Source organism: Pungitius pungitius, chromosome 2, assembly GCF_949316345.1.
Source record: "Pungitius pungitius chromosome 2, fPunPun2.1, whole genome shotgun sequence".
Taxonomy (NCBI): Eukaryota; Metazoa; Chordata; class Actinopteri; order Perciformes; family Gasterosteidae; genus Pungitius; species Pungitius pungitius.
The window spans coordinates 27,575,232-27,601,728 of record NC_084901.1 but is presented as its reverse complement, the minus strand read 5'-3'; the positions used below and the strand labels follow the sequence as shown (position 1 = coordinate 27,601,728).

Below are 26,497 nucleotides of genomic sequence, written 5' to 3'. Positions count from 1 at the left end.
TGTTTTGTCTTACTGGGCTTGGTTGTTTTTTAAACAGTTTCAATACTCATATGGACATAAATTGACTATATTGGGTAATTAGAATTTTGTTAACAATCGCATAATTATCTCCAATAATAACAGACTTTGCCATCATCAAATAAGTTCTTTTGGGCTCGTCCGGGATTTGAACCCGGGACCTCTCGCACCCGAAGCGAGAATCATACCCCTAGACCAACGAGCCAACAAATGGGTTAATAATCTACGTCAACATGAGAAGATCCCATATAACTCGGCAAGAGAATTTAAGTAGTGTAGCTCTTGACTTTGTCAGCAAATTGCCTTTTTTGTCCTACTGGGTTTGGTTTTTTTTTCAAACACAGTTTCAATATTTATATGGACATAGATTGACTAATTTCGGTTGTTACAATTTTGTTAATCACATATTTATATCCGTTAGTAACAGACTATGCCATCATCAAATAAGTTTGATTGGGCTCGTCCGGGATTTGAACCCGGGACCTCTCGCACCCGAAGCGAGAATCATACCCCTAGACCAACGAGCCATCAAATGGCTTAATAATCTACGTCAACGTGAGAAGATCCCATATAACTCGGCAAGAGAATTTAGGCAGCGTAGCTCTCGACTTTGTCGGCAAATTGCCTGTTTTGTCTTACTGGGCTTGGTTGTTTTTTAAACACAGTTTCAATACTCATATGGACATAGATTGACTATATTGGGTAATTAGAATTTTGTTAACAATCGCATATTTATCTCCAATAATAACAGACTTTGCCATCATCAAATAAGTTCTTTTGGGCTCGTCCGGGATTTGAACCCGGGACCTCTCGCACCCAAAGCGAGAATCATACCCCTAGACCAACGAGCCAACAAATGGGTTAATAATCAATGTCAACGTGAGAAGATCCCATATTTGTCGGCAAGAGAATTTAAGGTGCGTAGCTCTTGATTGTAAAAGCCTTTGCCATCATCAAATAAGTACTTCAGGGCTCGTCCGGGATTTGAACCCGGGACCTCTCGCACCCGAAGCGAGAATCATACCCCTAGACCAACGAGCCAGAAAATGGTTAAAAAATCTATGTCAACGTGACAAGATCCCATATAACTGGGCACGACAATGAATGCAGCGTAGCTCTTGACTTTGTCGGCAAATTGCCTGTTTTGTCTTACTGGGCTTGGTTGTTTTTTAAACAGTTTCAATACTCATATGGACATAAATTGACTATATTGGGTAATTAGAATTTTGTTAACAATCGCATAATTATCTCCAATAATAACAGACTTTGCCATCATCAAATAAGTTCTTTTGGGCTCGTCCGGGATTTGAACCCGGGACCTCTCGCACCCGAAGCGAGAATCATACCCCTAGACCAACGAGCCAACAAATGGGTTAATAATCTACGTCAACGTGAGAAGATCCCATATAACTCGGCAAGAGAATTTAAGTAGTGTAGCTCTTGACTTTGTCAGCAAATTGCCTTTTTTGTCCTACTGGGTTTGGTTTATTTTTCAAACACAGTTTCAATATTTATATGGACATAGATTGACTAATTTCGGTTGTTACAATTTTGTTAATCACATATTTATATCCGTTAGTAACAGACTATGCCATCATCAAATAAGTTTGATTGGGCTCGTCCGGGATTTGAACCCGGGACCTCTCGCACCCGAAGCGAGAATCATACCCCTAGACCAACGAGCCATCAAATGGCTTAATAATCTACGTCAACGTGAGAAGATCCCATATAACTCGGCAAGAGAATTTAGGCAGCGTAGCTCTCGACTTTGTCGGCAAATTGCCTGTTTTGTCTTACTGGGCTTGGTTCTTTTTTAAACACAGTTTCAATACTCATATGGACATAAATTGACTATATTGGGTAATTAGAATTTTGTTAACAATCACATATTTATCTCCAACAATAACAGACTTTGCCATCATTGAATAAGTTCTTTTGGGCTCATCCGGGATTTGAACCCAGGACCTCTCGCACCCAAAGCGAGAATTATACCCCTAGACCAACGAGCCAACAAATGGGTTAATAATCAATGTCAACGTGACAAGATCCCATATAACTGGGCACGACAATGAATGCAGCGTAGCTCTTGACTTTGTCGGCAAATTGCCTGTTTTGTCTTACTGGGCTTGGTTGTTTTTTAAACACAGTTTCAATACTCATATGGACATAGATTGACTATATTGGGTAATTAGAATTTTGTTAACAATCGCATATTTATCTCCAATAATAACAGACTTTGCCATCATCAAATAAGTTCTTTTGGGCTCGTCCGGGATTTGAACCCAGGACCTCTCGCACCCAAAGCGAGAATCATACCCCTAGACCAACGAGCCAACAAATGGGTTAATAATCAATGTCAACGTGAGAAGATCCCATATTTGTCGGCAAGAGAATTTAAGGTGCGTAGCTCTTGATTGTAAAAGCCTTTGCCATCATCAAATAAGTACTTCAGGGCTCGTCCGGGATTTGAACCCGGGACCTCTCGCACCCGAAGCGAGAATCATACCCCTAGACCAACGAGCCAGCAAATGGTTAAAAAATCTATGTCAACGTGACAAGATCCCATATAATTGGGCAAGACAATGAATGCAGCGTAGCTCTTGACTTTGTCGGCAAATTGCCTGTTTTGTCTTACTGGGCTTGGTTGTTTTTTAAACAGTTTCAATACTCATATGGACATAAATTGACTATATTGGGTAATTAGAATTTTGTTAACAATCGCATAATTATCTCCAATAATAACAGACTTTGCCATCATCAAATAAGTTCTTTTGGGCTCGTCCGGGATTTGAACCCGGGACCTCTCGCACCCGAAGCGAGAATCATACCCCTAGACCAACGAGCCAACAAATGGGTTAATAATCTACGTCAACGTGAGAAGATCCCATATAACTCGGCAAGAGAATTTAAGTAGTGTAGCTCTTGACTTTGTCAGCAAATTGCCTTTTTTGTCCTACTGGGTTTGGTTTATTTTTCAAACACAGTTTCAATATTTATATGGACATAGATTGACTAATTTCGGTTGTTACAATTTTGTTAATCACATATTTATATCCGTTAGTAACAGACTATGCCATCATCAAATAAGTTTGATTGGGCTCGTCCGGGATTTGAACCCGGGACCTCTCGCACCCGAAGCGAGAATCATACCCCTAGACCAACGAGCCATCAAATGGCTTAATAATCTACGTCAACGTGAGAAGATCCCATATAACTCGGCAAGAGAATTTAGGCAGCGTAGCTGTCGACTTTGTCGGCAAATTGCCTGTTTTGTCTTACTGGGCTTGGTTCTTTTTTAAACACAGTTTCAATACTCATATGGACATAAATTGACTATATTGGGTAATTAGAATTTTGTTAACAATCGCATATTTATCTCCAACAATAACAGACTTTGCCATCATTGAATAAGTTCTTTTGGGCTCATCCGGGATTTGAACCCGGGACCTCTCGCACCCGAAGCGAGAATCATACCCCTAGACCAACGAGCCAGCAAATGGTTAAAAAATCTATGTCAACGTGACAAGATCCCATATAACTGGGCACGACAATGAATGCAGCGTAGCTCTTGACTTTGTCGGCAAATTGCCTTTTTTGTCTTACTGGGCTTGGTTGTTTTTTAAACACAGTTTCAATACTCATATGGACATAGATTAACTATATTGGGTAATTAGAATTTTGTTAACAATCGCATATTTATCTCCAATAATAACAGACTTTGCCATCATCAAATAAGTTCTTTTGGGCTCGTCCGGGATTTGAACCCGGTACCTCTCGCACCCAAAGCGAGAATCATACCCCTAGACCAACGAGCCAACAAATGGGTTAATAATCAATGTCAACGTGAGAAGATCCCATATTTGTCGGCAAGAGAATTTAAGGTGCGTAGCTCTTGATTGTAAAAGCCTTTGCCATCATCAAATAAGTACTTCAGGGCTCGTCCGGGATTTGAACCCGGGACCTCTCGCACCCGAAGCGAGAATCATACCCCTAGACCAACGAGCCAGCAAATGGTTAAAAAATCTATGTCAACGTGACAAGATCCCATATAATTGGGCAAGACAATGAATGCAGCGTAGCTCTTGACTTTGTCGGCAAATTGCCTGTTTTGTCTTACTGGGCTTGGTTGTTTTTTAAACAGTTTCAATACTCATATGGACATAAATTGACTATATTGGGTAATTAGAATTTTGTTAACAATCGCATGATTATCTCCAATAATAACAGACTTTGCCATCATCAAATAAGTTCTTTTGGGCTCGTCCGGGATTTGAACCCGGGACCTCTCGCACCCAAAGCGAGAATCATACCCCTAGACCAACGAGCCAACAAATGGGTTAATAATCAATGTCAACGTGAGAAGATCCCATATTTGTCGGCAAGAGAATTTAAGGTGCGTAGCTCTTGATTGTAAAAGCCTTTGCCATCATCAAATAAGTACTTCAGGGCTCGTCCGGGATTTGAACCCGGGACCTCTCGCACCCGAAGCGAGAATCATACCCCTAGACCAACGAGCCAGCAAATGGTTAAAAAATCTATGTCAACGTGACAAGATCCCATATAATTGGGCAAGACAATGAATGCAGCGTAGCTCTTGACTTTGTCGGCAAATTGCCTGTTTTGTCTTACTGGGCTTGGTTGTTTTTTAAACAGTTTCAATACTCATATGGACATAAATTGACTATATTGGGTAATTAGAATTTTGTTAACAATCGCATAATTATCTCCAATAATAACAGACTTTGCCGTCATCAAATAAGTTCTTTTGGGCTCGTCCGGGATTTGAACCCGGGACCTCTCGCACCCGAAGCGAGAATCATACCCCTAGACCAACGAGCCAACAAATGGGTTAATAATCTACGTCAACGTGAGAAGATCCCATATAACTCGGCAAGAGAATTTAAGTAGTGTAGCTCTTGACTTTGTCAGCAAATTGCCTTTTTTGTCCTACTGGGTTTGGTTTATTTTTCAAACACAGTTTCAATATTTATATGGACATAGATTGACTAATTTCGGTTGTTACAATTTTGTTAATCACATATTTATATCCGTTAGTAACAGACTATGCCATCATCAAATAAGTTTGATTGGGCTCGTCCGGGATTTGAACCCGGGACCTCTCGCACCCGAAGCGAGAATCATACCCCTAGACCAACGAGCCATCAAATGGCTTAATAATCTACGTCAACGTGAGAAGATCCCATATAACTCGGCAAGAGAATTTAGGCAGCGTAGCTCTCGACTTTGTCGGCAAATTGCCTGTTTTGTCTTACTGGGCTTGGTTCTTTTTTAAACACAGTTTCAATACTCATATGGACATAAATTGACTATATTGGGTAATTAGAATTTTGTTAACAATCGCATATTTATCTCCAACAATAACAGACTTTGCCATCATTGAATAAGTTCTTTTGGGCTCATCCGGGATTTGAACCCGGGACCTCTCGCACCCGAAGCGAGAATTATACCCCTAGACCAACGAGCCAGCAAATGGTTAAAAAATCTATGTCAACGTGACAAGATCCCATATAATTGGGCAAGACAATGAATGCAGCGTAGCTCTTGACTTTGTCGGCAAATTGCCTGTTTTGTCTTACTGGGCTTGGTTGTTTTTTAAACAGTTTCAATACTCATATGGACATAAATTGACTATATTGGGTAATTAGAATTTTGTTAACAATCGCATAATTATCTCCAATAATAACAGACTTTGCCATCATCAAATAAGTTCTTTTGGGCTCGTCCGGGATTTGAACCCGGGACCTCTCGCACCCGAAGCGAGAATCATACCCCTAGACCAACGAGCCAACAAATGGGTTAATAATCTACGTCAACGTGAGAAGATCCCATATAACTCGGCAAGAGAATTTAAGTAGTGTAGCTCTTGACTTTGTCAGCAAATTGCCTTTTTTGTCCTACTGGGTTTGGTTTATTTTTCAAACACAGTTTCAATATTTATATGGACATAGATTGACTAATTTCGGTTGTTACAATTTTGTTAATCACATATTTATATCCGTTAGTAACAGACTATGCCATCATCAAATAAGTTTGATTGGGCTCGTCCGGGATTTGAACCCGGGACCTCTCGCACCCAAAGCGAGAATCATACCCCTAGACCAACGAGCCAACAAATGGGTTAATAATCAATGTCAACGTGAGAAGATCCCATATTTGTCGGCAAGAGAATTTAAGGTGCGTAGCTCTTGATTGTAAAAGCCTTTGCCATCATCAAATAAGTACTTCAGGGCTCGTCCGGGATTTGAACCCGGGACCTCTCGCACCCGAAGCGAGAATCATACCCCTAGACCAACGAGCCAGCAAATGGTTAAAAAATCTATGTCAACGTGACAAGATCCCATATAATTGGGCAAGACAATGAATGCAGCGTAGCTCTTGACTTTGTCGGCAAATTGCCTGTTTTGTCTTACTGGGCTTGGTTGTTTTTTAAACAGTTTCAATACTCATATGGACATAAATTGACTATATTGGGTAATTAGAATTTTGTTAACAATCGCATAATTATCTCCAATAATAACAGACTTTGCCATCATCAAATAAGTTCTTTTGGGCTCGTCCGGGATTTGAACCCGGGACCTCTCGCACCCGAAGCGAGAATCATACCCCTAGACCAACGAGCCAACAAATGGGTTAATAATCTACGTCAACGTGAGAAGATCCCATATAACTCGGCAAGAGAATTTAAGTAGTGTAGCTCTTGACTTTGTCAGCAAATTGCCTTTTTTGTCCTACTGGGTTTGGTTTATTTTTCAAACACAGTTTCAATATTTATATGGACATAGATTGACTAATTTCGGTTGTTACAATTTTGTTAATCACATATTTATATCCGTTAGTAACAGACTATGCCATCATCAAATAAGTTTGATTGGGCTCGTCCGGGATTTGAACCCGGGACCTCTCGCACCCGAAGCGAGAATCATACCCCTAGACCAACGAGCCATCAAATGGCTTAATAATCTACGTCAACGTGAGAAGATCCCATATAACTCGGCAAGAGAATTTAGGCAGCGTAGCTCTCGACTTTGTCGGCAAATTGCCTGTTTTGTCTTACTGGGCTTGGTTCTTTTTTAAACACAGTTTCAATACTCATATGGACATAGATTGACTATATTGGGTAATTAGAATTTTGTTAACAATCGCATATTTATCTCCAACAATAACAGACTTTGCCATCATTGAATAAGTTCTTTTGGGCTCGTCCGGGATTTGAACCCGGGACCTCTCGCACCCGAAGCGAGAATCATACCCCTAGACCAACGAGCCAGCAAATGGTTAAAAAATCTATGTCAACGTGACAAGATCCCATATAACTGGGCACGACAATGAATGCAGCGTAGCTCTTGACTTTGTCGGCAAATTGCCTGTTTTGTCTTACTGGGCTTGGTTGTTTTTTAAACACAGTTTCAATACTCATATGGACATAGATTGACTATATTGGGTAATTAGAATTTTGTTAACAATCGCATATTTATCTCCAATAATAACAGACTTTGCCATCATCAAATAAGTTCTTTTGGGCTCGTCCGGGATTTGAACCCGGGACCTCTCGCACCCAAAGCGAGAATCATACCCCTAGACCAACGAGCCAACAAATGGGTTAATAATCAATGTCAACGTGAGAAGATCCCATATTTGTCGGCAAGAGAATTTAAGGTGCGTAGCTCTTGATTGTAAAAGCCTTTGCCATCATCAAATAAGTACTTCAGGGCTCGTCCGGGATTTGAACCCGGGACCTCTCGCACCCGAAGCGAGAATCATACCCCTAGACCAACGAGCCAGCAAATGGTTAAAAAATCTATGTCAACGTGACAAGATCCCATATAACTGGGCACGACAATGAATGCAGCGTAGCTCTTGACTTTGTCGGCAAATTGCCTGTTTTGTCTTACTGGGCTTGGTTGTTTTTTTAAACACAGTTTCAATACTCATATGGACATAAATTGACTATATTGGGTAATTAGAATTTTGTTAACAATCGCATAATTATCTCCAATAATAACAGACTTTGCCATCATCAAATAAGTTCTTTTGGGCTCGTCCGGGATTTGAACCCGGGACCTCTCGCACCCGAAGCGAGAATCATACCCCTAGACCAACGAGCCAGCAAATGGTTAAAAAATCTATTTCAACGTGACAAGATCCCATATAACTGGGCACGACAATGAATGCAGCGTAGCTCTTGACTTTGTCGGCAAATTGCCTGTTTTGTCTTACTGGGCTTGGTTCTTTTTTAAACACAGTTTCAATACTCATATGGACATAGATTGACTATATTGGGTAATTAGAATTTTGTTAACAATCGCATATTTATCTCCAATAATAACAGACTTTGCCATCATCAAATAAGTTCTTTTGGGCTCGTCCGGGATTTGAACCCGGGACCTCTCGCACCCGAAGCGAGAATCATACCCCTAGACCAACGAGCCAACAAATGGGTTAATAATCTACGTCAACGTGAGAAGATCCCATATAACTCGGCAAGAGAATTTAAGTAGTGTAGCTCTTGACTTTGTCAGCAAATTGCCTTTTTTGTCCTACTGGGTTTGGTTTATTTTTCAAACACAGTTTCAATATTTATATGGACATAGATTGACTAATTTCGGTTGTTACAATTTTGTTAATCACATATTTATATCCGTTAGTAACAGACTATGCCATCATCAAATAAGTTTGATTGGGCTCGTCCGGGATTTGAACCCGGGACCTCTCGCACCCGAAGCGAGAATCATACCCCTAGACCAACGAGCCATCAAATGGCTTAATAATCTACGTCAACGTGAGAAGATCCCATATAACTCGGCAAGAGAATTTAGGCAGCGTAGCTCTCGACTTTGTCGGCAAATTGCCTGTTTTGTCTTACTGGGCTTGGTTCTTTTTTAAACACAGTTTCAATACTCATATGGACATAAATTGACTATATTGGGTAATTAGAATTTTGTTAACAATCACATATTTATCTCCAACAATAACAGACTTTGCCATCATTGAATAAGTTCTTTTGGGCTCATCCGGGATTTGAACCCAGGACCTCTCGCACCCAAAGCGAGAATCATACCCCTAGACCAACGAGCCAACAAATGGGTTAATAATCAATGTCAACGTGACAAGATCCCATATAACTGGGCACGACAATGAATGCAGCGTAGCTCTTGACTTTGTCGGCAAATTGCCTGTTTTGTCTTACTGGGCTTGGTTGTTTTTTAAACACAGTTTCAATACTCATATGGACATAGATTGACTATATTGGGTAATTAGAATTTTGTTAACAATCGCATATTTATCTCCAATAATAACAGACTTTGCCATCATCAAATAAGTTCTTTTGGGCTCGTCCGGGATTTGAACCCAGGACCTCTCGCACCCAAAGCGAGAATCATACCCCTAGACCAACGAGCCAACAAATGGGTTAATAATCAATGTCAACGTGAGAAGATCCCATATTTGTCGGCAAGAGAATTTAAGGTGCGTAGCTCTTGATTGTAAAAGCCTTTGCCATCATCAAATAAGTACTTCAGGGCTCGTCCGGGATTTGAACCCGGGACCTCTCGCACCCGAAGCGAGAATCATACCCCTAGACCAACGAGCCATCAAATGGCTTAATAATCTACGTCAACGTGAGAAGATCCCATATAACTCGGCAAGAGAATTTAGGCAGCGTAGCTCTCGACTTTGTCGGCAAATTGCCTGTTTTGTCTTACTGGGCTTGGTTGTTTTTTAAACACAGTTTCAATACTCATATGGACATAGATTGACTATATTGGGTAATTAGAATTTTGTTAACAATCGCATATTTATCTCCAATAATAACAGACTTTGCCATCATCAAATAAGTTCTTTTGGGCTCGTCCGGGATTTGAACCCGGGACCTCTCGCACCCGAAGCGAGAATCATACCCCTAGACCAACGAGCCAACAAATGGGTTAATAATCTACGTCAACGTGAGAAGATCCCATATAACTCGGCAAGAGAATTTAAGTAGTGTAGCTCTTGACTTTGTCAGCAAATTGCCTTTTTTGTCCTACTGGGTTTGGTTTTTTTTTCAAACACAGTTTCAATATTTATATGGACATAGATTGACTAATTTCGGTTGTTACAATTTTGTTAATCACATATTTATATCCGTTAGTAACAGACTATGCCATCATCAAATAAGTTTGATTGGGCTCGTCCGGGATTTGAACCCGGGACCTCTCGCACCCGAAGCGAGAATCATACCCCTAGACCAACGAGCCATCAAATGGCTTAATAATCTACGTCAACGTGAGAAGATCCCATATAACTCGGCAAGAGAATTTAGGCAGCGTAGCTCTCGACTTTGTCGGCAAATTGCCTGTTTTGTCTTACTGGGCTTGGTTGTTTTTTAAACACAGTTTCAATACTCATATGGACATAGATTGACTATATTGGGTAATTAGAATTTTGTTAACAATCGCATATTTATCTCCAATAATAACAGACTTTGCCATCATCAAATAAGTTCTTTTGGGCTCGTCCGGGATTTGAACCCGGGACCTCTCGCACCCAAAGCGAGAATCATACCCCTAGACCAACGAGCCAACAAATGGGTTAATAATCAATGTCAACGTGAGAAGATCCCATATTTGTCGGCAAGAGAATTTAAGGTGCGTAGCTCTTGATTGTAAAAGCCTTTGCCATCATCAAATAAGTACTTCAGGGCTCGTCCGGGATTTGAACCCGGGACCTCTCGCACCCGAAGCGAGAATCATACCCCTAGACCAACGAGCCAGAAAATGGTTAAAAAATCTATGTCAACGTGACAAGATCCCATATAACTGGGCACGACAATGAATGCAGCGTAGCTCTTGACTTTGTCGGCAAATTGCCTGTTTTGTCTTACTGGGCTTGGTTCTTTTTTAAACACAGTTTCAATACTCATATGGACATAGATTGACTATATTGGGTAATTAGAATTTTGTTAACAATCGCATATTTATCTCCAATAATAACAGACTTTGCCATCATCAAATAAGTTCTTTTGGGCTCGTCCGGGATTTGAACCCGGGACCTCTCGCACCCGAAGCGAGAATCATACCCCTAGACCAACGAGCCAACAAATGGGTTAATAATCTACGTCAACGTGAGAAGATCCCATATAACTCGGCAAGAGAATTTAAGTAGTGTAGCTCTTGACTTTGTCAGCAAATTGCCTTTTTTGTCCTACTGGGTTTGGTTTATTTTTCAAACACAGTTTCAATATTTATATGGACATAGATTGACTAATTTCAGTTGTTACAATTTTGTTAATCACATATTTATATCCGTTAGTAACAGACTATGCCATCATCAAATAAGTTTGATTGGGCTCGTCCGGGATTTGAACCCGGGACCTCTCGCACCCGAAGCGAGAATCATACCCCTAGACCAACGAGCCATCAAATGTCTTAATAATCTACGTCAACGTGAGAAGATCCCATATAACTCGGCAAGAGAATTTAGGCAGCGTAGCTCTCGACTTTGTCGGCAAATTGCCTGTTTTGTCTTACTGGGCTTGGTTCTTTTTTAAACACAGTTTCAATACTCATATGGACATAAATTGACTATATTGGGTAATTAGAATTTTGTTAACAATCGCATATTTATCTCCAACAATAACAGACTTTGCCATCATTGAATAAGTTCTTTTGGGCTCATCCGGGATTTGAACCCGGGAACTCTCGCACCCGAAGCGAGAATCATACCCCTAGACCAACGAGCCAGCAAATGGTTAAAAAATCTATGTCAACGTGACAAGATCCCATATAATTGGGCAAGACAATGAATGCAGCGTAGCTCTTGACTTTGTCGGCAAATTGCCTGTTTTGTCTTACTGGGCTTGGTTGTTTTTTAAACAGTTTCAATACTCATATGGACATAAATTGACTATATTGGGTAATTAGAATTTTGTTAACAATCGCATAATTATCTCCAATAATAACAGACTTTGCCATCATCAAATAAGTTCTTTTGGGCTCGTCCGGGATTTGAACCCGGGACCTCTCGCACCCGAAGCGAGAATCATACCCCTAGACCAACGAGCCAACAAATGGGTTAATAATCTACGTCAACGTGAGAAGATCCCATATAACTCGGCAAGAGAATTTAAGTAGTGTAGCTCTTGACTTTGTCAGCAAATTGCCTTTTTTGTCCTACTGGGTTTGGTTTATTTTTCAAACACAGTTTCAATATTTATATGGACATAGATTGACTAATTTCGGTTGTTACAATTTTGTTAATCACATATTTATATCCGTTAGTAACAGACTATGCCATCATCAAATAAGTTTGATTGGGCTCGTCCGGGATTTGAACCCGGGACCTCTCGCACCCGAAGCGAGAATCATACCCCTAGACCAACGAGCCATCAAATGGCTTAATAATCTACGTCAACGTGAGAAGATCCCATATAACTCGGCAAGAGAATTTAGGCAGCGTAGCTCTCGACTTTGTCGGCAAATTGCCTGTTTTGTCTTACTGGGCTTGGTTGTTTTTTAAACACAGTTTCAATACTCATATGGACATAGATTGACTATATTGGGTAATTAGAATTTTGTTAACAATCGCATATTTATCTCCAATAATAACAGACTTTGCCATCATCAAATAAGTTCTTTTGGGCTCGTCCGGGATTTGAACCCGGGACCTCTCGCACCCAAAGCGAGAATCATACCCCTAGACCAACGAGCCAACAAATGGGTTAATAATCAATGTCAACGTGAGAAGATCCCATATTTGTCGGCAAGAGAATTTAAGGTGCGTAGCTCTTGATTGTAAAAGCCTTTGCCATCATCAAATAAGTACTTCAGGGCTCGTCCGGGATTTGAACCCGGGACCTCTCGCACCCGAAGCGAGAATCATACCCCTAGACCAACGAGCCAGAAAATGGTTAAAAAATCTATGTCAACGTGACAAGATCCCATATAACTGGGCACGACAATGAATGCAGCGTAGCTCTTGACTTTGTCGGCAAATTGCCTGTTTTGTCTTACTGGGCTTGGTTCTTTTTTAAACACAGTTTCAATACTCATATGGACATAGATTGACTATATTGGGTAATTAGAATTTTGTTAACAATCGCATATTTATCTCCAATAATAACAGACTTTGCCATCATCAAATAAGTTCTTTTGGGCTCGTCCGGGATTTGAACCCGGGACCTCTCGCACCCGAAGCGAGAATCATACCCCTAGACCAACGAGCCAACAAATGGGTTAATAATCTACGTCAACGTGAGAAGATCCCATATAACTCGGCAAGAGAATTTAAGTAGTGTAGCTCTTGACTTTGTCAGCAAATTGCCTTTTTTGTCCTACTGGGTTTGGTTTATTTTTCAAACACAGTTTCAATATTTATATGGACATAGATTGACTAATTTCGGTTGTTACAATTTTGTTAATCACATATTTATATCCGTTAGTAACAGACTATGCCATCATCAAATAAGTTTGATTGGGCTCGTCCGGGATTTGAACCCGGGACCTCTCGCACCCGAAGCGAGAATCATACCCCTAGACCAACGAGCCATCAAATGGCTTAATAATCTACGTCAACGTGAGAAGATCCCATATAACTCGGCAAGAGAATTTAGGCAGCGTAGCTCTCGACTTTGTCGGCAAATTGCCTGTTTTGTCTTACTGGGCTTGGTTGTTTTTTAAACAGTTTCAATACTCATATGGACATAAATTGACTATATTGGGTAATTAGAATTTTGTTAACAATCGCATAATTATCTCCAATAATAACAGACTTTGCCATCATCAAATAAGTTCTTTTGGGCTCGTCCGGGATTTGAACCCGGGACCTCTCGCACCCGAAGCGAGAATCATACCCCTAGACCAACGAGCCAACAAATGGGTTAATAATCTACGTCAACGTGAGAAGATCCCATATAACTCGGCAAGAGAATTTAAGTAGTGTAGCTCTTGACTTTGTCAGCAAATTGCCTTTTTTGTCCTACTGGGTTTGGTTTATTTTTCAAACACAGTTTCAATATTTATATGGACATAGATTGACTAATTTCGGTTGTTACAATTTTGTTAATCACATATTTATATCCGTTAGTAACAGACTATGCCATCATCAAATAAGTTTGATTGGGCTCGTCCGGGATTTGAACCCGGGACCTCTCGCACCCAAAGCGAGAATCATACCCCTAGACCAACGAGCCAACAAATGGGTTAATAATCAATGTCAACGTGAGAAGATCCCATATTTGTCGGCAAGAGAATTTAAGGTGCGTAGCTCTTGATTGTAAAAGCCTTTGCCATCATCAAATAAGTACTTCAGGGCTCGTCCGGGATTTGAACCCGGGACCTCTCGCACCCGAAGCGAGAATCATACCCCTAGACCAACGAGCCAGCAAATGGTTAAAAAATCTATGTCAACGTGACAAGATCCCATATAATTGGGCAAGACAATGAATGCAGCGTAGCTCTTGACTTTGTCGGCAAATTGCCTGTTTTGTCTTACTGGGCTTGGTTGTTTTTTAAACAGTTTCAATACTCATATGGACATAAATTGACTATATTGGGTAATTAGAATTTTGTTAACAATCGCATAATTATCTCCAATAATAACAGACTTTGCCATCATCAAATAAGTTCTTTTGGGCTCGTCCGGGATTTGAACCCGGGACCTCTCGCACCCGAAGCGAGAATCATACCCCTAGACCAACGAGCCAACAAATGGGTTAATAATCTACGTCAACGTGAGAAGATCCCATATAACTCGGCAAGAGAATTTAAGTAGTGTAGCTCTTGACTTTGTCAGCAAATTGCCTTTTTTGTCCTACTGGGTTTGGTTTATTTTTCAAACACAGTTTCAATATTTATATGGACATAGATTGACTAATTTCGGTTGTTACAATTTTGTTAATCACATATTTATATCCGTTAGTAACAGACTATGCCATCATCAAATAAGTTTGATTGGGCTCGTCCGGGATTTGAACCCGGGACCTCTCGCACCCGAAGCGAGAATCATACCCCTAGACCAACGAGCCATCAAATGGCTTAATAATCTACGTCAACGTGAGAAGATCCCATATAACTCGGCAAGAGAATTTAGGCAGCGTAGCTCTCGACTTTGTCGGCAAATTGCCTGTTTTGTCTTACTGGGCTTGGTTCTTTTTTAAACACAGTTTCAATACTCATATGGACATAGATTGACTATATTGGGTAATTAGAATTTTGTTAACAATCGCATATTTATCTCCAACAATAACAGACTTTGCCATCATTGAATAAGTTCTTTTGGGCTCGTCCGGGATTTGAACCCGGGACCTCTCGCACCCGAAGCGAGAATCATACCCCTAGACCAACGAGCCAGCAAATGGTTAAAAAATCTATGTCAACGTGACAAGATCCCATATAACTGGGCACGACAATGAATGCAGCGTAGCTCTTGACTTTGTCGGCAAATTGCCTGTTTTGTCTTACTGGGCTTGGTTGTTTTTTAAACACAGTTTCAATACTCATATGGACATAGATTGACTATATTGGGTAATTAGAATTTTGTTAACAATCGCATATTTATCTCCAATAATAACAGACTTTGCCATCATCAAATAAGTTCTTTTGGGCTCGTCCGGGATTTGAACCCGGGACCTCTCGCACCCAAAGCGAGAATCATACCCCTAGACCAACGAGCCAACAAATGGGTTAATAATCAATGTCAACGTGAGAAGATCCCATATTTGTCGGCAAGAGAATTTAAGGTGCGTAGCTCTTGATTGTAAAAGCCTTTGCCATCATCAAATAAGTACTTCAGGGCTCGTCCGGGATTTGAACCCGGGACCTCTCGCACCCGAAGCGAGAATCATACCCCTAGACCAACGAGCCAGCAAATGGTTAAAAAATCTATGTCAACGTGACAAGATCCCATATAACTGGGCACGACAATGAATGCAGCGTAGCTCTTGACTTTGTCGGCAAATTGCCTGTTTTGTCTTACTGGGCTTGGTTGTTTTTTTAAACACAGTTTCAATACTCATATGGACATAAATTGACTATATTGGGTAATTAGAATTTTGTTAACAATCGCATAATTATCTCCAATAATAACAGACTTTGCCATCATCAAATAAGTTCTTTTGGGCTCGTCCGGGATTTGAACCCGGGACCTCTCGCACCCGAAGCGAGAATCATACCCCTAGACCAACGAGCCAGCAAATGGTTAAAAAATCTATTTCAACGTGACAAGATCCCATATAACTGGGCACGACAATGAATGCAGCGTAGCTCTTGACTTTGTCGGCAAATTGCCTGTTTTGTCTTACTGGGCTTGGTTCTTTTTTAAACACAGTTTCAATACTCATATGGACATAGATTGACTATATTGGGTAATTAGAATTTTGTTAACAATCGCATATTTATCTCCAATAATAACAGACTTTGCCATCATCAAATAAGTTCTTTTGGGCTCGTCCGGGATTTGAACCCGGGACCTCTCGCACCCGAAGCGAGAATCATACCCCTAGACCAACGAGCCAACAAATGGGTTAATAATCTACGTCAACGTGAGAAGATCCCATATAACTCGGCAAGAGAATTTAAGTAGTGTAGCTCTTGACTTTGTCAGCAAATTGCCTTTTTTGTCCTACTGGGTTTGGTTTATTTTTCAAACACAGTTTCAATATTTATATGGACATAGATTGACTAATTTCGGTTGTTACAATTTTGTTAATCACATATTTATATCCGTTAGTAACAGACTATGCCATCATCAAATAAGTTTGATTGGGCTCGTCCGGGATTTGAACCCGGGACCTCTCGCACCCGAAGCGAGAATCATACCCCTAGACCAACGAGCCATCAAATGGCTTAATAATCTACGTCAACGTGAGAAGATCCCATATAACTCGGCAAGAGAATTTAGGCAGCGTAGCTCTCGACTTTGTCGGCAAATTGCCTGTTTTGTCTTACTGGGCTTGGTTCTTTTTTAAACACAGTTTCAATACTCATATGGACATAAATTGACTATATTGGGTAATTAGAATTTTGTTAACAATCACATATTTATCTCCAACAATAACAGACTTTGCCATCATTGAATAAGTTCTTTTGGGCTCATCCGGGATTTGAACCCAGGACCTCTCGCACCCAAAGCGAGAATCATACCCCTAGACCAACGAGCCAACAAATGGGTTAATAATCAATGTCAACGTGACAAGATCCCATATAACTGGGCACGACAATGAATGCAGCGTAGCTCTTGACTTTGTCGGCAAATTGCCTGTTTTGTCTTACTGGGCTTGGTTGTTTTTTAAACACAGTTTCAATACTCATATGGACATAGATTGACTATATTGGGTAATTAGAATTTTGTTAACAATCGCATATTTATCTCCAATAATAACAGACTTTGCCATCATCAAATAAGTTCTTTTGGGCTCGTCCGGGATTTGAACCCAGGACCTCTCGCACCCAAAGCGAGAATCATACCCCTAGACCAACGAGCCAACAAATGGGTTAATAATCAATGTCAACGTGAGAAGATCCCATATTTGTCGGCAAGAGAATTTAAGGTGCGTAGCTCTTGATTGTAAAAGCCTTTGCCATCATCAAATAAGTACTTCAGGGCTCGTCCGGGATTTGAACCCGGGACCTCTCGCACCCGAAGCGAGAATCATACCCCTAGACCAACGAGCCAGCAAATGGTTAAAAAATCTATGTCAACGTGACAAGATCCCATATAATTGGGCAAGACAATGAATGCAGCGTAGCTCTTGACTTTGTCGGCAAATTGCCTGTTTTGTCTTACTGGGCTTGGTTGTTTTTTAAACAGTTTCAATACTCATATGGACATAAATTGACTATATTGGGTAATTAGAATTTTGTTAACAATCGCATAATTATCTCCAATAATAACAGACTTTGCCATCATCAAATAAGTTCTTTTGGGCTCGTCCGGGATTTGAACCCGGGACCTCTCGCACCCGAAGCGAGAATCATACCCCTAGACCAACGAGCCAACAAATGGGTTAATAATCTACGTCAACATGAGAAGATCCCATATAACTCGGCAAGAGAATTTAAGTAGTGTAGCTCTTGACTTTGTCAGCAAATTGCCTTTTTTGTCCTACTGGGTTTGGTTTTTTTTTCAAACACAGTTTCAATATTTATATGGACATAGATTGACTAATTTCGGTTGTTACAATTTTGTTAATCACATATTTATATCCGTTAGTAACAGACTATGCCATCATCAAATAAGTTTGATTGGGCTCGTCCGGGATTTGAACCCGGGACCTCTCGCACCCGAAGCGAGAATCATACCCCTAGACCAACGAGCCATCAAATGGCTTAATAATCTACGTCAACGTGAGAAGATCCCATATAACTCGGCAAGAGAATTTAGGCAGCGTAGCTCTCGACTTTGTCGGCAAATTGCCTGTTTTGTCTTACTGGGCTTGGTTGTTTTTTAAACACAGTTTCAATACTCATATGGACATAGATTGACTATATTGGGTAATTAGAATTTTGTTAACAATCGCATATTTATCTCCAATAATAACAGACTTTGCCATCATCAAATAAGTTCTTTTGGGCTCGTCCGGGATTTGAACCCGGGACCTCTCGCACCCAAAGCGAGAATCATACCCCTAGACCAACGAGCCAACAAATGGGTTAATAATCAATGTCAACGTGAGAAGATCCCATATTTGTCGGCAAGAGAATTTAAGGTGCGTAGCTCTTGATTGTAAAAGCCTTTGCCATCATCAAATAAGTACTTCAGGGCTCGTCCGGGATTTGAACCCGGGACCTCTCGCACCCGAAGCGAGAATCATACCCCTAGACCAACGAGCCAGAAAATGGTTAAAAAATCTATGTCAACGTGACAAGATCCCATATAACTGGGCACGACAATGAATGCAGCGTAGCTCTTGACTTTGTCGGCAAATTGCCTGTTTTGTCTTACTGGGCTTGGTTCTTTTTTAAACACAGTTTCAATACTCATATGGACATAGATTGACTATATTGGGTAATTAGAATTTTGTTAACAATCGCATATTTATCTCCAATAATAACAGACTTTGCCATCATCAAATAAGTTCTTTTGGGCTCGTCCGGGATTTGAACCCGGGACCTCTCGCACCCGAAGCGAGAATCATACCCCTAGACCAACGAGCCAACAAATGGGTTAATAATCTACGTCAACGTGAGAAGATCCCATATAACTCGGCAAGAGAATTTAAGTAGTGTAGCTCTTGACTTTGTCAGCAAATTGCCTTTTTTGTCCTACTGGGTTTGGTTTATTTTTCAAACACAGTTTCAATATTTATATGGACATAGATTGACTAATTTCGGTTGTTACAATTTTGTTAATCACATATTTATATCCGTTAGTAACAGACTATGCCATCATCAAATAAGTTTGATTGGGCTCGTCCGGGATTTGAACCCGGGACCTCTCGCACCCGAAGCGAGAATCATACCCCTAGACCAACGAGCCATCAAATGGCTTAATAATCTACGTCAACGTGAGAAGATCCCATATAACTCGGCAAGAGAATTTAGGCAGCGTAGCTCTCGACTTTGTCGGCAAATTGCCTGTTTTGTCTTACTGGGCTTGGTTGTTTTTTAAACACAGTTTCAATACTCATATGGACATAGATTGACTATATTGGGTAATTAGAATTTTGTTAACAATCGCATATTTATCTCCAATAATAACAGACTTTGCCATCATCAAATAAGTTCTTTTGGGCTCGTCCGGGATTTGAACCCGGGACCTCTCGCACCCGAAGCGAGAATCATACCCCTAGACCAACGAGCCAACAAATGGGTTAATAATCTACGTCAACGTGAGAAGATCCCATATAACTCGGCAAGAGAATTTAAGTAGTGTAGCTCTTGACTTTGTCAGCAAATTGCCTTTTTTGTCCTACTGGGTTTGGTTTTTTTTTCAAACACAGTTTCAATATTTATATGGACATAGATTGACTAATTTCGGTTGTTACAATTTTGTTAATCACATATTTATATCCGTTAGTAACAGACTATGCCATCATCAAATAAGTTTGATTGGGCTCGTCCGGGATTTGAACCCGGGACCTCTCGCACCCGAAGCGAGAATCATACCCCTAGACCAACGAGCCATCAAATGGCTTAATAATCTACGTCAACGTGAGAAGATCCCATATAACTCGGCAAGAGAATTTAGGCAGCGTAGCTCTCGACTTTGTCGGCAAATTGCCTGTTTTGTCTTACTGGGCTTGGTTGTTTTTTAAACACAGTTTCAATACTCATATGGACATAGATTGACTATATTGGGTAATTAGAATTTTGTTAACAATCGCATATTTATCTCCAATAATAACAGACTTTGCCATCATCAAATAAGTTCTTTTGGGCTCGTCCGGGATTTGAACCCGGGACCTCTCGCACCCAAAGCGAGAATCATACCCCTAGACCAACGAGCCAACAAATGGGTTAATAATCAATGTCAACGTGAGAAGATCCCATATTTGTCGGCAAGAGAATTTAAGGTGCGTAGCTCTTGATTGTAAAAGCCTTTGCCATCATCAAATAAGTACTTCAGGGCTCGTCCGGGATTTGAACCCGGGACCTCTCGCACCCGAAGCGAGAATCATACCCCTAGACCAACGAGCCAGAAAATGGTTAAAAAATCTATGTCAACGTGACAAGATCCCATATAACTGGGCACGACAATGAATGCAGCGTAGCTCTTGACTTTGTCGGCAAATTGCCTGTTTTGTCTTACTGGGCTTGGTTCTTTTTTAAACACAGTTTCAATACTCATATGGACATAGATTGACTATATTGGGTAATTAGAATTTTGTTAACAATCGCATATTTATCTCCAATAATAACAGACTTTGCCATCATCAAATAAGTTCTTTTGGGCTCGTCCGGGATTTGAACCCGGGACCTCTCGCACCCGAAGCGAGAATCATACCCCTAGACCAACGAGCCAACAAATGGGTTAATAATCTACGTCAACGTGAGAAGATCCCATATAACTCGGCAAGAGAATTTAAGTAGTGTAGCTCTTGACTTTGTCAGCAAATTGCCTTTTTTGTCCTACTGGGTTTGGTTTATTTTTCAAACACAGTTTCAATATTTATATGGACATAGATTGACTAATTTCAGTTGTTACAATTTTGTTAATCACATATTTATATCCGTTAGTAACAGACTATGCCATCATCAAATAAGTTTGATTGGGCTCGTCCGGGATTTGAACCCGGGACCTCTCGCACCCGAAGCGAGAATCATACCCCTAGACCAACGAGCCATCAAATGTCTTAATAATCTACGTCAACGTGAGAAGATCCCATATAACTCGGCAAGAGAATTTAGGCAGCGTAGCTCTCGACTTTGTCGGCAAATTGCCTGTTTTGTCTTACTGGGCTTGGTTCTTTTTTAAACACAGTTTCAATACTCATATGGACATAAATTGACTATATTGGGTAATTAGAATTTTGTTAACAATCGCATATTTATCTCCAACAATAACAGACTTTGCCATCATTGAATAAGTTCTTTTGGGCTCATCCGGGATTTGAACCCGGGAACTCTCGCACCCGAAGCGAGAATCATACCCCTAGACCAACGAGCCAGCAAATGGTTAAAAAATCTATGTCAACGTGACAAGATCCCATATAATTGGGCAAGACAATGAATGCAGCGTAGCTCTTGACTTTGTCGGCAAATTGCCTGTTTTGTCTTACTGGGCTTGGTTGTTTTTTAAACAGTTTCAATACTCATATGGACATAAATTGACTATATTGGGTAATTAGAATTTTGTTAACAATCGCATAATTATCTCCAATAATAACAGACATTGCCATCATCAAATAAGTTCTTTTGGGCTCGTCCGGGATTTGAACCCGGGACCTCTCGCACCCGAAGCGAGAATCATACCCCTAGACCAACGAGCCAACAAATGGGTTAATAATCTACGTCAACGTGAGAAGATCCCATATAACTCGGCAAGAGAATTTAAGTAGTGTAGCTCTTGACTTTGTCAGCAAATTGCCTTTTTTGTCCTACTGGGTTTGGTTTATTTTTCAAACACAGTTTCAATATTTATATGGACATAGATTGACTAATTTCGGTTGTTACAATTTTGTTAATCACATATTTATATCCGTTAGTAACAGACTATGCCATCATCAAATAAGTTTGATTGGGCTCGTCCGGGATTTGAACCCGGGACCTCTCGCACCCGAAGCGAGAATCATACCCCTAGACCAACGAGCCATCAAATGGCTTAATAATCTACGTCAACGTGAGAAGATCCCATATAACTCGGCAAGAGAATTTAGGCAGCGTAGCTCTCGACTTTGTCGGCAAATTGCCTGTTTTGTCTTACTGGGCTTGGTTGTTTTTTAAACACAGTTTCAATACTCATATGGACATACACTCACCGGCCACTTTATTAGGTACCCCCTGCTAGTAACGGGTTGGACCCCCTTTTGCCTTCAGAACTGCCTCAATTCTTCGTGGCATAGATTCAACAAGGTGCTGGAAGCATTCCTCAGGGAGTTTGGTCCATATTGACATGATGGCATCACACAGTTGCCGCAGATTTGTCGGCTGCACATCCATGATGCGAATCTCCCGTTCCACCACATCCCAAAGATGCTCTATTGGATTGAGATCTGGTGATTGTGGAGGCCATTTGAGTACAGCGAACTCATTGTCATGTTCAAGAAACCAGTCTGAGATGATTCCAGCTTTATGACATGGCGCATTATCCTGCTGAAAGTAGCCATCAGAAGTTGGGTACATTGTGGTCATAAAGGGATGGACATGGTCAGCAACAATACTCAGGTAGGCTGTGGCGTTGCAACGATGCTCAATTGGTACCAAGGGGCCCAAAGAGTGCCAAGAAAATATTCCCCACACCATGACACCACCACCACCAGCCTGAACCGTTGATACAAGGCAGGATGGATCCATGCTTTCATGTTGTAGACGCCAAATTCTGACCCTACCATCCGAATGTCGCAGCAGAAATCGAGACTCATCAGACCAGGCAACGTTTTTCCAATCTTCTATTGTCCAATTTCGATGATCTTGTGCAAATTGTAGCCTCAGTTTCCTGTTCTTAGCTGAAAGGAGTGGCACCCGGTGTGGTCTTCTGCTGCTGTAGCCCATCTGCCTCAAAGTTGGACGTACTGTGCGTTCAGAGATGCTCTTATGCCCACCTTGGTTGTAACGGGTGGTTATTTGAGTCACTGTTGCCCTTCTATCAGCTCGAACCAGTCTGGCCATTCTCCTCTGACCTCTGGCATCAACAAGGCATTTCCGCCCACAGAACTGCCGCTCACTGGATGTTTTTTCTTTTTCGGACCATTCTCTGTAAACCCTAGAGATGGTTGTGCGTGAAAATCCCAGTAGATTAGCAGTTTCTGAAATACTCAGACCAGCCCTTCTGGCACCAACAATCATGCCACGTTCAAAGTCACTCAAATCACCTTTCTTCCCCATACTGATGCTCGGTTTGAACTGCAGGAGATTGTCTTGACAATGTCTACATGCCTAAATGCACTGAGTTGCCGCCATGTGATTGGCTGCTTAGAAATTAAGTGTTAACAAGCAGTTGGACAGGTGTACCTAATAAAGTGGCCGGTGAGTGTAGATTGACTATATTGGGTAATTAGAATTTTGTTAACAATCGCATATTTATCTCCAATAATAACAGACTTTGCCATCATCAAATAAGTTCTTTTGGGCTCGTCCGGGATTTGAACCCGGGACCTCTCGCACCCAAAGCGAGAATCATACCCCTAGACCAACGAGCCAACAAATGGGTTAATAATCAATGTCAACGTGAGAAGATCCCATATTTGTCGGCAAGAGAATTTAAGGTGCGTAGCTCTTGATTGTAAAAGCCTTTGCCATCATCAAATAAGTACTTCAGGGCTCGTCCGGGATTTGAACCCGGGACCTCTCGCACCCGAAGCGAGAATCATACCCCTAGACCAACGAGCCAGAAAATGGTTAAAAAATCTATGTCAACGTGACAAGATCCCATATAACTGGGCACGACAATGAATGCAGCGTAGCTCTTGACTTTGTCGGCAAATTGCCTGTTTTGTCTTACTGGGCTTGGTTCTTTTTTAAACACAGTTTCAATACTCATATGGACATAGATTGACTATATTGGGTAATTAGAATTTTGTTAACAATCGCATATTTATCTCCAATAATAACAGACTTTGCCATCATCAAATAAGTTCTTTTGGGCTCGTCCGGGATTTGAACCCGGGACCTCTCGCACCCGAAGCGAGAATCATACCCCTAGACCAACGAGCCAACAAATGGGTTAATAATCTACGTCAACGTGAGAAGATCCCATATAACTCGGCAAGAGAATTTAAGTAGTGTAGCTCTTGACTTTGTCAGCAAATTGCCTTTTTTGTCCTACTGGGTTTGGTTTATTTTTCAAACACAGTTTCAATATTTATATGGACATAGATTGACTAATTTCGGTTGTTACAATTTTGTTAATCACATATTTATATCCGTTAGTAACAGACTATGCCATCATCAAATAAGTTTGATTGGGCTCGTCCGGGATTTGAACCCGGGACCTCTCGCACCCGAAGCGAGAATCATACCCCTAGACCAACGAGCCATCAAATGGCTTAATAATCTACGTCAACGTGAGAAGATCCCATATAACTCGGCAAGAGAATTTAGGCAGCGTAGCTCTCGACTTTGTCGGCAAATTGCCTGTTTTGTCTTACTGGGCTTGGTTGTTTTTTAAACACAGTTTCAATACTCATATGGACATAGATTGACTATATTGGGTAATTAGAATTTTGTTAACAATCGCATATTTATCTCCAATAATAACAGACTTTGCCATCATCAAATAAGTTCTTTTGGGCTCGTCCGGGATTTGAACCCGGGACCTCTCGCACCCAAAGCGAGAATCATACCCCTAGACCAACGAGCCAACAAATGGGTTAATAATCAATGTCAACGTGAGAAGATCCCATATTTGTCGGCAAGAGAATTTAAGGTGCGTAGCTCTTGATTGTAAAAGCCTTTGCCATCATCAAATAAGTACTTCAGGGCTCGTCCGGGATTTGAACCCGGGACCTCTCGCACCCGAAGCGAGAATCATACCCCTAGACCAACGAGCCAGAAAATGGTTAAAAAATCTATGTCAACGTGACAAGATCCCATATAACTGGGCACGACAATGAATGCAGCGTAGCTCTTGACTTTGTCGGCAAATTGCCTGTTTTGTCTTACTGGGCTTGGTTGTTTTTTAAACACAGTTTCAATACTCATATGGACATAGATTGACTATATTGGGTAATTAGAATTTTGTTAACAATCGCATATTTATCTCCAACAATAACAGACTTTGCCATCATTGAATAAGTTCTTTTGGGCTCGTCCGGGATTTGAACCCGGGACCTCTCGCACCCGAAGCGAGAATCATACCCCTAGACCAACGAGCCATCAAATGGCTTAATAATCTACGTCAACGTGAGAAGATCCCATATAACTCGGCAAGAGAATTTAGGCAGCGTAGCTCTCGACTTTGTCGGCAAATTGCCTGTTTTGTCTTACTGGGCTTGGTTGTTTTTTAAACACAGTTTCAATACTCATATGGACATAGATTGACTATATTGGGTAATTAGAATTTTGTTAACAATCGCATATTTATCTCCAATAATAACAGACTTTGCCATCATCAAATAAGTTCTTTTGGGCTCGTCCGGGATTTGAACCCGGGACCTCTCGCACCCAAAGCGAGAATCATACCCCTAGACCAACGAGCCAACAAATGGGTTAATAATCAATGTCAACGTGAGAAGATCCCATATTTGTCGGCAAGAGAATTTAAGGTGCGTAGCTCTTGATTGTAAAAGCCTTTGCCATCATCAAATAAGTACTTCAGGGCTCGTCCGGGATTTGAACCCGGGACCTCTCGCACCCGAAGCGAGAATCATACCCCTAGACCAACGAGCCAGAAAATGGTTAAAAAATCTATGTCAACGTGACAAGATCCCATATAACTGGGCACGACAATGAATGCAGCGTAGCTCTTGACTTTGTCGGCAAATTGCCTGTTTTGTCTTACTGGGCTTGGTTCTTTTTTAAACACAGTTTCAATACTCATATGGACATAGATTGACTATATTGGGTAATTAGAATTTTGTTAACAATCGCATATTTATCTCCAATAATAACAGACTTTGCCATCATCAAATAAGTTCTTTTGGGCTCGTCCGGGATTTGAACCCGGGACCTCTCGCACCCGAAGCGAGAATCATACCCCTAGACCAACGAGCCAACAAATGGGTTAATAATCTACGTCAACGTGAGAAGATCCCATATAACTCGGCAAGAGAATTTAAGTAGTGTAGCTCTTGACTTTGTCAGCAAATTGCCTTTTTTGTCCTACTGGGTTTGGTTTATTTTTCAAACACAGTTTCAATATTTATATGGACATAGATTGACTAATT

The 26,497-nt window shown here is 41.0% G+C and overlaps 78 non-coding genes across 78 annotated transcripts; all 78 read right to left on the bottom strand.

The window, feature by feature from the left end:
• Window positions 1-151: 151 nt before the first annotated feature.
• On the bottom strand, window positions 152-223 carry trnap-cgg (transfer RNA proline (anticodon CGG)). Its single transcript has one exon. It is a non-coding gene; the product is annotated as a tRNA-Pro (tRNA).
• A 250-nt stretch (window positions 224-473) lies between these two features.
• trnap-cgg (transfer RNA proline (anticodon CGG)) lies at window positions 474-545 on the bottom strand. The gene has a single exon. It is a non-coding gene; the product is annotated as a tRNA-Pro (tRNA).
• Window positions 546-797: 252 nt separating this feature from the next.
• On the bottom strand, window positions 798-869 carry trnap-ugg (transfer RNA proline (anticodon UGG)). Its single transcript has one exon. It is a non-coding gene; the product is annotated as a tRNA-Pro (tRNA).
• A 118-nt stretch (window positions 870-987) lies between these two features.
• trnap-cgg (transfer RNA proline (anticodon CGG)) lies at window positions 988-1,059 on the bottom strand. The gene has a single exon. It is a non-coding gene; the product is annotated as a tRNA-Pro (tRNA).
• A 250-nt stretch (window positions 1,060-1,309) lies between these two features.
• Window positions 1,310-1,381, bottom strand: trnap-cgg (transfer RNA proline (anticodon CGG)). Its single transcript has one exon. It is a non-coding gene; the product is annotated as a tRNA-Pro (tRNA).
• Window positions 1,382-1,631: 250 nt separating this feature from the next.
• trnap-cgg (transfer RNA proline (anticodon CGG)) lies at window positions 1,632-1,703 on the bottom strand. The gene has a single exon. It is a non-coding gene; the product is annotated as a tRNA-Pro (tRNA).
• Window positions 1,704-2,469: 766 nt separating this feature from the next.
• Window positions 2,470-2,541, bottom strand: trnap-cgg (transfer RNA proline (anticodon CGG)). Its single transcript has one exon. It is a non-coding gene; the product is annotated as a tRNA-Pro (tRNA).
• Window positions 2,542-2,791: 250 nt separating this feature from the next.
• trnap-cgg (transfer RNA proline (anticodon CGG)) lies at window positions 2,792-2,863 on the bottom strand. The gene has a single exon. It is a non-coding gene; the product is annotated as a tRNA-Pro (tRNA).
• A 250-nt stretch (window positions 2,864-3,113) lies between these two features.
• trnap-cgg (transfer RNA proline (anticodon CGG)) lies at window positions 3,114-3,185 on the bottom strand. The gene has a single exon. It is a non-coding gene; the product is annotated as a tRNA-Pro (tRNA).
• A 252-nt stretch (window positions 3,186-3,437) lies between these two features.
• On the bottom strand, window positions 3,438-3,509 carry trnap-cgg (transfer RNA proline (anticodon CGG)). Its single transcript has one exon. It is a non-coding gene; the product is annotated as a tRNA-Pro (tRNA).
• A 442-nt stretch (window positions 3,510-3,951) lies between these two features.
• On the bottom strand, window positions 3,952-4,023 carry trnap-cgg (transfer RNA proline (anticodon CGG)). Its single transcript has one exon. It is a non-coding gene; the product is annotated as a tRNA-Pro (tRNA).
• Window positions 4,024-4,273: 250 nt separating this feature from the next.
• On the bottom strand, window positions 4,274-4,345 carry trnap-ugg (transfer RNA proline (anticodon UGG)). The gene has a single exon. It is a non-coding gene; the product is annotated as a tRNA-Pro (tRNA).
• A 118-nt stretch (window positions 4,346-4,463) lies between these two features.
• trnap-cgg (transfer RNA proline (anticodon CGG)) lies at window positions 4,464-4,535 on the bottom strand. The gene has a single exon. It is a non-coding gene; the product is annotated as a tRNA-Pro (tRNA).
• Window positions 4,536-4,785: 250 nt separating this feature from the next.
• Window positions 4,786-4,857, bottom strand: trnap-cgg (transfer RNA proline (anticodon CGG)). Its single transcript has one exon. It is a non-coding gene; the product is annotated as a tRNA-Pro (tRNA).
• Window positions 4,858-5,107: 250 nt separating this feature from the next.
• Window positions 5,108-5,179, bottom strand: trnap-cgg (transfer RNA proline (anticodon CGG)). Its single transcript has one exon. It is a non-coding gene; the product is annotated as a tRNA-Pro (tRNA).
• Window positions 5,180-5,431: 252 nt separating this feature from the next.
• trnap-cgg (transfer RNA proline (anticodon CGG)) lies at window positions 5,432-5,503 on the bottom strand. The gene has a single exon. It is a non-coding gene; the product is annotated as a tRNA-Pro (tRNA).
• A 250-nt stretch (window positions 5,504-5,753) lies between these two features.
• Window positions 5,754-5,825, bottom strand: trnap-cgg (transfer RNA proline (anticodon CGG)). The gene has a single exon. It is a non-coding gene; the product is annotated as a tRNA-Pro (tRNA).
• Window positions 5,826-6,075: 250 nt separating this feature from the next.
• Window positions 6,076-6,147, bottom strand: trnap-ugg (transfer RNA proline (anticodon UGG)). The gene has a single exon. It is a non-coding gene; the product is annotated as a tRNA-Pro (tRNA).
• Window positions 6,148-6,265: 118 nt separating this feature from the next.
• On the bottom strand, window positions 6,266-6,337 carry trnap-cgg (transfer RNA proline (anticodon CGG)). Its single transcript has one exon. It is a non-coding gene; the product is annotated as a tRNA-Pro (tRNA).
• Window positions 6,338-6,587: 250 nt separating this feature from the next.
• Window positions 6,588-6,659, bottom strand: trnap-cgg (transfer RNA proline (anticodon CGG)). Its single transcript has one exon. It is a non-coding gene; the product is annotated as a tRNA-Pro (tRNA).
• Window positions 6,660-6,909: 250 nt separating this feature from the next.
• trnap-cgg (transfer RNA proline (anticodon CGG)) lies at window positions 6,910-6,981 on the bottom strand. The gene has a single exon. It is a non-coding gene; the product is annotated as a tRNA-Pro (tRNA).
• Window positions 6,982-7,233: 252 nt separating this feature from the next.
• Window positions 7,234-7,305, bottom strand: trnap-cgg (transfer RNA proline (anticodon CGG)). Its single transcript has one exon. It is a non-coding gene; the product is annotated as a tRNA-Pro (tRNA).
• Window positions 7,306-7,557: 252 nt separating this feature from the next.
• trnap-ugg (transfer RNA proline (anticodon UGG)) lies at window positions 7,558-7,629 on the bottom strand. The gene has a single exon. It is a non-coding gene; the product is annotated as a tRNA-Pro (tRNA).
• Window positions 7,630-7,747: 118 nt separating this feature from the next.
• Window positions 7,748-7,819, bottom strand: trnap-cgg (transfer RNA proline (anticodon CGG)). Its single transcript has one exon. It is a non-coding gene; the product is annotated as a tRNA-Pro (tRNA).
• Window positions 7,820-8,072: 253 nt separating this feature from the next.
• On the bottom strand, window positions 8,073-8,144 carry trnap-cgg (transfer RNA proline (anticodon CGG)). Its single transcript has one exon. It is a non-coding gene; the product is annotated as a tRNA-Pro (tRNA).
• A 252-nt stretch (window positions 8,145-8,396) lies between these two features.
• On the bottom strand, window positions 8,397-8,468 carry trnap-cgg (transfer RNA proline (anticodon CGG)). Its single transcript has one exon. It is a non-coding gene; the product is annotated as a tRNA-Pro (tRNA).
• A 250-nt stretch (window positions 8,469-8,718) lies between these two features.
• trnap-cgg (transfer RNA proline (anticodon CGG)) lies at window positions 8,719-8,790 on the bottom strand. The gene has a single exon. It is a non-coding gene; the product is annotated as a tRNA-Pro (tRNA).
• Window positions 8,791-9,556: 766 nt separating this feature from the next.
• trnap-cgg (transfer RNA proline (anticodon CGG)) lies at window positions 9,557-9,628 on the bottom strand. The gene has a single exon. It is a non-coding gene; the product is annotated as a tRNA-Pro (tRNA).
• A 252-nt stretch (window positions 9,629-9,880) lies between these two features.
• Window positions 9,881-9,952, bottom strand: trnap-cgg (transfer RNA proline (anticodon CGG)). The gene has a single exon. It is a non-coding gene; the product is annotated as a tRNA-Pro (tRNA).
• Window positions 9,953-10,202: 250 nt separating this feature from the next.
• trnap-cgg (transfer RNA proline (anticodon CGG)) lies at window positions 10,203-10,274 on the bottom strand. The gene has a single exon. It is a non-coding gene; the product is annotated as a tRNA-Pro (tRNA).
• Window positions 10,275-10,526: 252 nt separating this feature from the next.
• On the bottom strand, window positions 10,527-10,598 carry trnap-ugg (transfer RNA proline (anticodon UGG)). Its single transcript has one exon. It is a non-coding gene; the product is annotated as a tRNA-Pro (tRNA).
• A 118-nt stretch (window positions 10,599-10,716) lies between these two features.
• trnap-cgg (transfer RNA proline (anticodon CGG)) lies at window positions 10,717-10,788 on the bottom strand. The gene has a single exon. It is a non-coding gene; the product is annotated as a tRNA-Pro (tRNA).
• A 252-nt stretch (window positions 10,789-11,040) lies between these two features.
• trnap-cgg (transfer RNA proline (anticodon CGG)) lies at window positions 11,041-11,112 on the bottom strand. The gene has a single exon. It is a non-coding gene; the product is annotated as a tRNA-Pro (tRNA).
• A 250-nt stretch (window positions 11,113-11,362) lies between these two features.
• Window positions 11,363-11,434, bottom strand: trnap-cgg (transfer RNA proline (anticodon CGG)). The gene has a single exon. It is a non-coding gene; the product is annotated as a tRNA-Pro (tRNA).
• Window positions 11,435-11,686: 252 nt separating this feature from the next.
• trnap-cgg (transfer RNA proline (anticodon CGG)) lies at window positions 11,687-11,758 on the bottom strand. Its single transcript has one exon. It is a non-coding gene; the product is annotated as a tRNA-Pro (tRNA).
• A 250-nt stretch (window positions 11,759-12,008) lies between these two features.
• Window positions 12,009-12,080, bottom strand: trnap-cgg (transfer RNA proline (anticodon CGG)). The gene has a single exon. It is a non-coding gene; the product is annotated as a tRNA-Pro (tRNA).
• A 250-nt stretch (window positions 12,081-12,330) lies between these two features.
• On the bottom strand, window positions 12,331-12,402 carry trnap-cgg (transfer RNA proline (anticodon CGG)). Its single transcript has one exon. It is a non-coding gene; the product is annotated as a tRNA-Pro (tRNA).
• A 252-nt stretch (window positions 12,403-12,654) lies between these two features.
• trnap-ugg (transfer RNA proline (anticodon UGG)) lies at window positions 12,655-12,726 on the bottom strand. Its single transcript has one exon. It is a non-coding gene; the product is annotated as a tRNA-Pro (tRNA).
• Window positions 12,727-12,844: 118 nt separating this feature from the next.
• Window positions 12,845-12,916, bottom strand: trnap-cgg (transfer RNA proline (anticodon CGG)). The gene has a single exon. It is a non-coding gene; the product is annotated as a tRNA-Pro (tRNA).
• Window positions 12,917-13,168: 252 nt separating this feature from the next.
• trnap-cgg (transfer RNA proline (anticodon CGG)) lies at window positions 13,169-13,240 on the bottom strand. Its single transcript has one exon. It is a non-coding gene; the product is annotated as a tRNA-Pro (tRNA).
• Window positions 13,241-13,490: 250 nt separating this feature from the next.
• trnap-cgg (transfer RNA proline (anticodon CGG)) lies at window positions 13,491-13,562 on the bottom strand. Its single transcript has one exon. It is a non-coding gene; the product is annotated as a tRNA-Pro (tRNA).
• A 250-nt stretch (window positions 13,563-13,812) lies between these two features.
• trnap-cgg (transfer RNA proline (anticodon CGG)) lies at window positions 13,813-13,884 on the bottom strand. The gene has a single exon. It is a non-coding gene; the product is annotated as a tRNA-Pro (tRNA).
• A 250-nt stretch (window positions 13,885-14,134) lies between these two features.
• trnap-ugg (transfer RNA proline (anticodon UGG)) lies at window positions 14,135-14,206 on the bottom strand. Its single transcript has one exon. It is a non-coding gene; the product is annotated as a tRNA-Pro (tRNA).
• Window positions 14,207-14,324: 118 nt separating this feature from the next.
• trnap-cgg (transfer RNA proline (anticodon CGG)) lies at window positions 14,325-14,396 on the bottom strand. The gene has a single exon. It is a non-coding gene; the product is annotated as a tRNA-Pro (tRNA).
• A 250-nt stretch (window positions 14,397-14,646) lies between these two features.
• Window positions 14,647-14,718, bottom strand: trnap-cgg (transfer RNA proline (anticodon CGG)). The gene has a single exon. It is a non-coding gene; the product is annotated as a tRNA-Pro (tRNA).
• Window positions 14,719-14,968: 250 nt separating this feature from the next.
• Window positions 14,969-15,040, bottom strand: trnap-cgg (transfer RNA proline (anticodon CGG)). Its single transcript has one exon. It is a non-coding gene; the product is annotated as a tRNA-Pro (tRNA).
• Window positions 15,041-15,292: 252 nt separating this feature from the next.
• Window positions 15,293-15,364, bottom strand: trnap-cgg (transfer RNA proline (anticodon CGG)). The gene has a single exon. It is a non-coding gene; the product is annotated as a tRNA-Pro (tRNA).
• Window positions 15,365-15,616: 252 nt separating this feature from the next.
• Window positions 15,617-15,688, bottom strand: trnap-ugg (transfer RNA proline (anticodon UGG)). Its single transcript has one exon. It is a non-coding gene; the product is annotated as a tRNA-Pro (tRNA).
• Window positions 15,689-15,806: 118 nt separating this feature from the next.
• Window positions 15,807-15,878, bottom strand: trnap-cgg (transfer RNA proline (anticodon CGG)). Its single transcript has one exon. It is a non-coding gene; the product is annotated as a tRNA-Pro (tRNA).
• Window positions 15,879-16,131: 253 nt separating this feature from the next.
• trnap-cgg (transfer RNA proline (anticodon CGG)) lies at window positions 16,132-16,203 on the bottom strand. Its single transcript has one exon. It is a non-coding gene; the product is annotated as a tRNA-Pro (tRNA).
• Window positions 16,204-16,455: 252 nt separating this feature from the next.
• On the bottom strand, window positions 16,456-16,527 carry trnap-cgg (transfer RNA proline (anticodon CGG)). Its single transcript has one exon. It is a non-coding gene; the product is annotated as a tRNA-Pro (tRNA).
• Window positions 16,528-16,777: 250 nt separating this feature from the next.
• trnap-cgg (transfer RNA proline (anticodon CGG)) lies at window positions 16,778-16,849 on the bottom strand. The gene has a single exon. It is a non-coding gene; the product is annotated as a tRNA-Pro (tRNA).
• A 766-nt stretch (window positions 16,850-17,615) lies between these two features.
• On the bottom strand, window positions 17,616-17,687 carry trnap-cgg (transfer RNA proline (anticodon CGG)). Its single transcript has one exon. It is a non-coding gene; the product is annotated as a tRNA-Pro (tRNA).
• Window positions 17,688-17,937: 250 nt separating this feature from the next.
• Window positions 17,938-18,009, bottom strand: trnap-cgg (transfer RNA proline (anticodon CGG)). Its single transcript has one exon. It is a non-coding gene; the product is annotated as a tRNA-Pro (tRNA).
• Window positions 18,010-18,259: 250 nt separating this feature from the next.
• trnap-cgg (transfer RNA proline (anticodon CGG)) lies at window positions 18,260-18,331 on the bottom strand. Its single transcript has one exon. It is a non-coding gene; the product is annotated as a tRNA-Pro (tRNA).
• A 252-nt stretch (window positions 18,332-18,583) lies between these two features.
• On the bottom strand, window positions 18,584-18,655 carry trnap-ugg (transfer RNA proline (anticodon UGG)). Its single transcript has one exon. It is a non-coding gene; the product is annotated as a tRNA-Pro (tRNA).
• Window positions 18,656-18,773: 118 nt separating this feature from the next.
• trnap-cgg (transfer RNA proline (anticodon CGG)) lies at window positions 18,774-18,845 on the bottom strand. Its single transcript has one exon. It is a non-coding gene; the product is annotated as a tRNA-Pro (tRNA).
• Window positions 18,846-19,097: 252 nt separating this feature from the next.
• Window positions 19,098-19,169, bottom strand: trnap-cgg (transfer RNA proline (anticodon CGG)). Its single transcript has one exon. It is a non-coding gene; the product is annotated as a tRNA-Pro (tRNA).
• A 250-nt stretch (window positions 19,170-19,419) lies between these two features.
• Window positions 19,420-19,491, bottom strand: trnap-cgg (transfer RNA proline (anticodon CGG)). Its single transcript has one exon. It is a non-coding gene; the product is annotated as a tRNA-Pro (tRNA).
• A 252-nt stretch (window positions 19,492-19,743) lies between these two features.
• trnap-cgg (transfer RNA proline (anticodon CGG)) lies at window positions 19,744-19,815 on the bottom strand. The gene has a single exon. It is a non-coding gene; the product is annotated as a tRNA-Pro (tRNA).
• Window positions 19,816-20,065: 250 nt separating this feature from the next.
• On the bottom strand, window positions 20,066-20,137 carry trnap-cgg (transfer RNA proline (anticodon CGG)). The gene has a single exon. It is a non-coding gene; the product is annotated as a tRNA-Pro (tRNA).
• A 252-nt stretch (window positions 20,138-20,389) lies between these two features.
• Window positions 20,390-20,461, bottom strand: trnap-ugg (transfer RNA proline (anticodon UGG)). Its single transcript has one exon. It is a non-coding gene; the product is annotated as a tRNA-Pro (tRNA).
• Window positions 20,462-20,579: 118 nt separating this feature from the next.
• trnap-cgg (transfer RNA proline (anticodon CGG)) lies at window positions 20,580-20,651 on the bottom strand. Its single transcript has one exon. It is a non-coding gene; the product is annotated as a tRNA-Pro (tRNA).
• A 252-nt stretch (window positions 20,652-20,903) lies between these two features.
• On the bottom strand, window positions 20,904-20,975 carry trnap-cgg (transfer RNA proline (anticodon CGG)). The gene has a single exon. It is a non-coding gene; the product is annotated as a tRNA-Pro (tRNA).
• Window positions 20,976-21,225: 250 nt separating this feature from the next.
• trnap-cgg (transfer RNA proline (anticodon CGG)) lies at window positions 21,226-21,297 on the bottom strand. Its single transcript has one exon. It is a non-coding gene; the product is annotated as a tRNA-Pro (tRNA).
• Window positions 21,298-21,549: 252 nt separating this feature from the next.
• On the bottom strand, window positions 21,550-21,621 carry trnap-cgg (transfer RNA proline (anticodon CGG)). Its single transcript has one exon. It is a non-coding gene; the product is annotated as a tRNA-Pro (tRNA).
• A 250-nt stretch (window positions 21,622-21,871) lies between these two features.
• On the bottom strand, window positions 21,872-21,943 carry trnap-cgg (transfer RNA proline (anticodon CGG)). The gene has a single exon. It is a non-coding gene; the product is annotated as a tRNA-Pro (tRNA).
• A 250-nt stretch (window positions 21,944-22,193) lies between these two features.
• On the bottom strand, window positions 22,194-22,265 carry trnap-cgg (transfer RNA proline (anticodon CGG)). The gene has a single exon. It is a non-coding gene; the product is annotated as a tRNA-Pro (tRNA).
• Window positions 22,266-23,740: 1,475 nt separating this feature from the next.
• trnap-ugg (transfer RNA proline (anticodon UGG)) lies at window positions 23,741-23,812 on the bottom strand. Its single transcript has one exon. It is a non-coding gene; the product is annotated as a tRNA-Pro (tRNA).
• Window positions 23,813-23,930: 118 nt separating this feature from the next.
• trnap-cgg (transfer RNA proline (anticodon CGG)) lies at window positions 23,931-24,002 on the bottom strand. Its single transcript has one exon. It is a non-coding gene; the product is annotated as a tRNA-Pro (tRNA).
• Window positions 24,003-24,254: 252 nt separating this feature from the next.
• On the bottom strand, window positions 24,255-24,326 carry trnap-cgg (transfer RNA proline (anticodon CGG)). The gene has a single exon. It is a non-coding gene; the product is annotated as a tRNA-Pro (tRNA).
• A 250-nt stretch (window positions 24,327-24,576) lies between these two features.
• On the bottom strand, window positions 24,577-24,648 carry trnap-cgg (transfer RNA proline (anticodon CGG)). Its single transcript has one exon. It is a non-coding gene; the product is annotated as a tRNA-Pro (tRNA).
• Window positions 24,649-24,900: 252 nt separating this feature from the next.
• On the bottom strand, window positions 24,901-24,972 carry trnap-ugg (transfer RNA proline (anticodon UGG)). Its single transcript has one exon. It is a non-coding gene; the product is annotated as a tRNA-Pro (tRNA).
• Window positions 24,973-25,090: 118 nt separating this feature from the next.
• trnap-cgg (transfer RNA proline (anticodon CGG)) lies at window positions 25,091-25,162 on the bottom strand. Its single transcript has one exon. It is a non-coding gene; the product is annotated as a tRNA-Pro (tRNA).
• A 252-nt stretch (window positions 25,163-25,414) lies between these two features.
• trnap-cgg (transfer RNA proline (anticodon CGG)) lies at window positions 25,415-25,486 on the bottom strand. The gene has a single exon. It is a non-coding gene; the product is annotated as a tRNA-Pro (tRNA).
• A 252-nt stretch (window positions 25,487-25,738) lies between these two features.
• trnap-ugg (transfer RNA proline (anticodon UGG)) lies at window positions 25,739-25,810 on the bottom strand. Its single transcript has one exon. It is a non-coding gene; the product is annotated as a tRNA-Pro (tRNA).
• Window positions 25,811-25,928: 118 nt separating this feature from the next.
• On the bottom strand, window positions 25,929-26,000 carry trnap-cgg (transfer RNA proline (anticodon CGG)). The gene has a single exon. It is a non-coding gene; the product is annotated as a tRNA-Pro (tRNA).
• Window positions 26,001-26,252: 252 nt separating this feature from the next.
• trnap-cgg (transfer RNA proline (anticodon CGG)) lies at window positions 26,253-26,324 on the bottom strand. Its single transcript has one exon. It is a non-coding gene; the product is annotated as a tRNA-Pro (tRNA).
• Window positions 26,325-26,497: the final 173 nt, after the last annotated feature.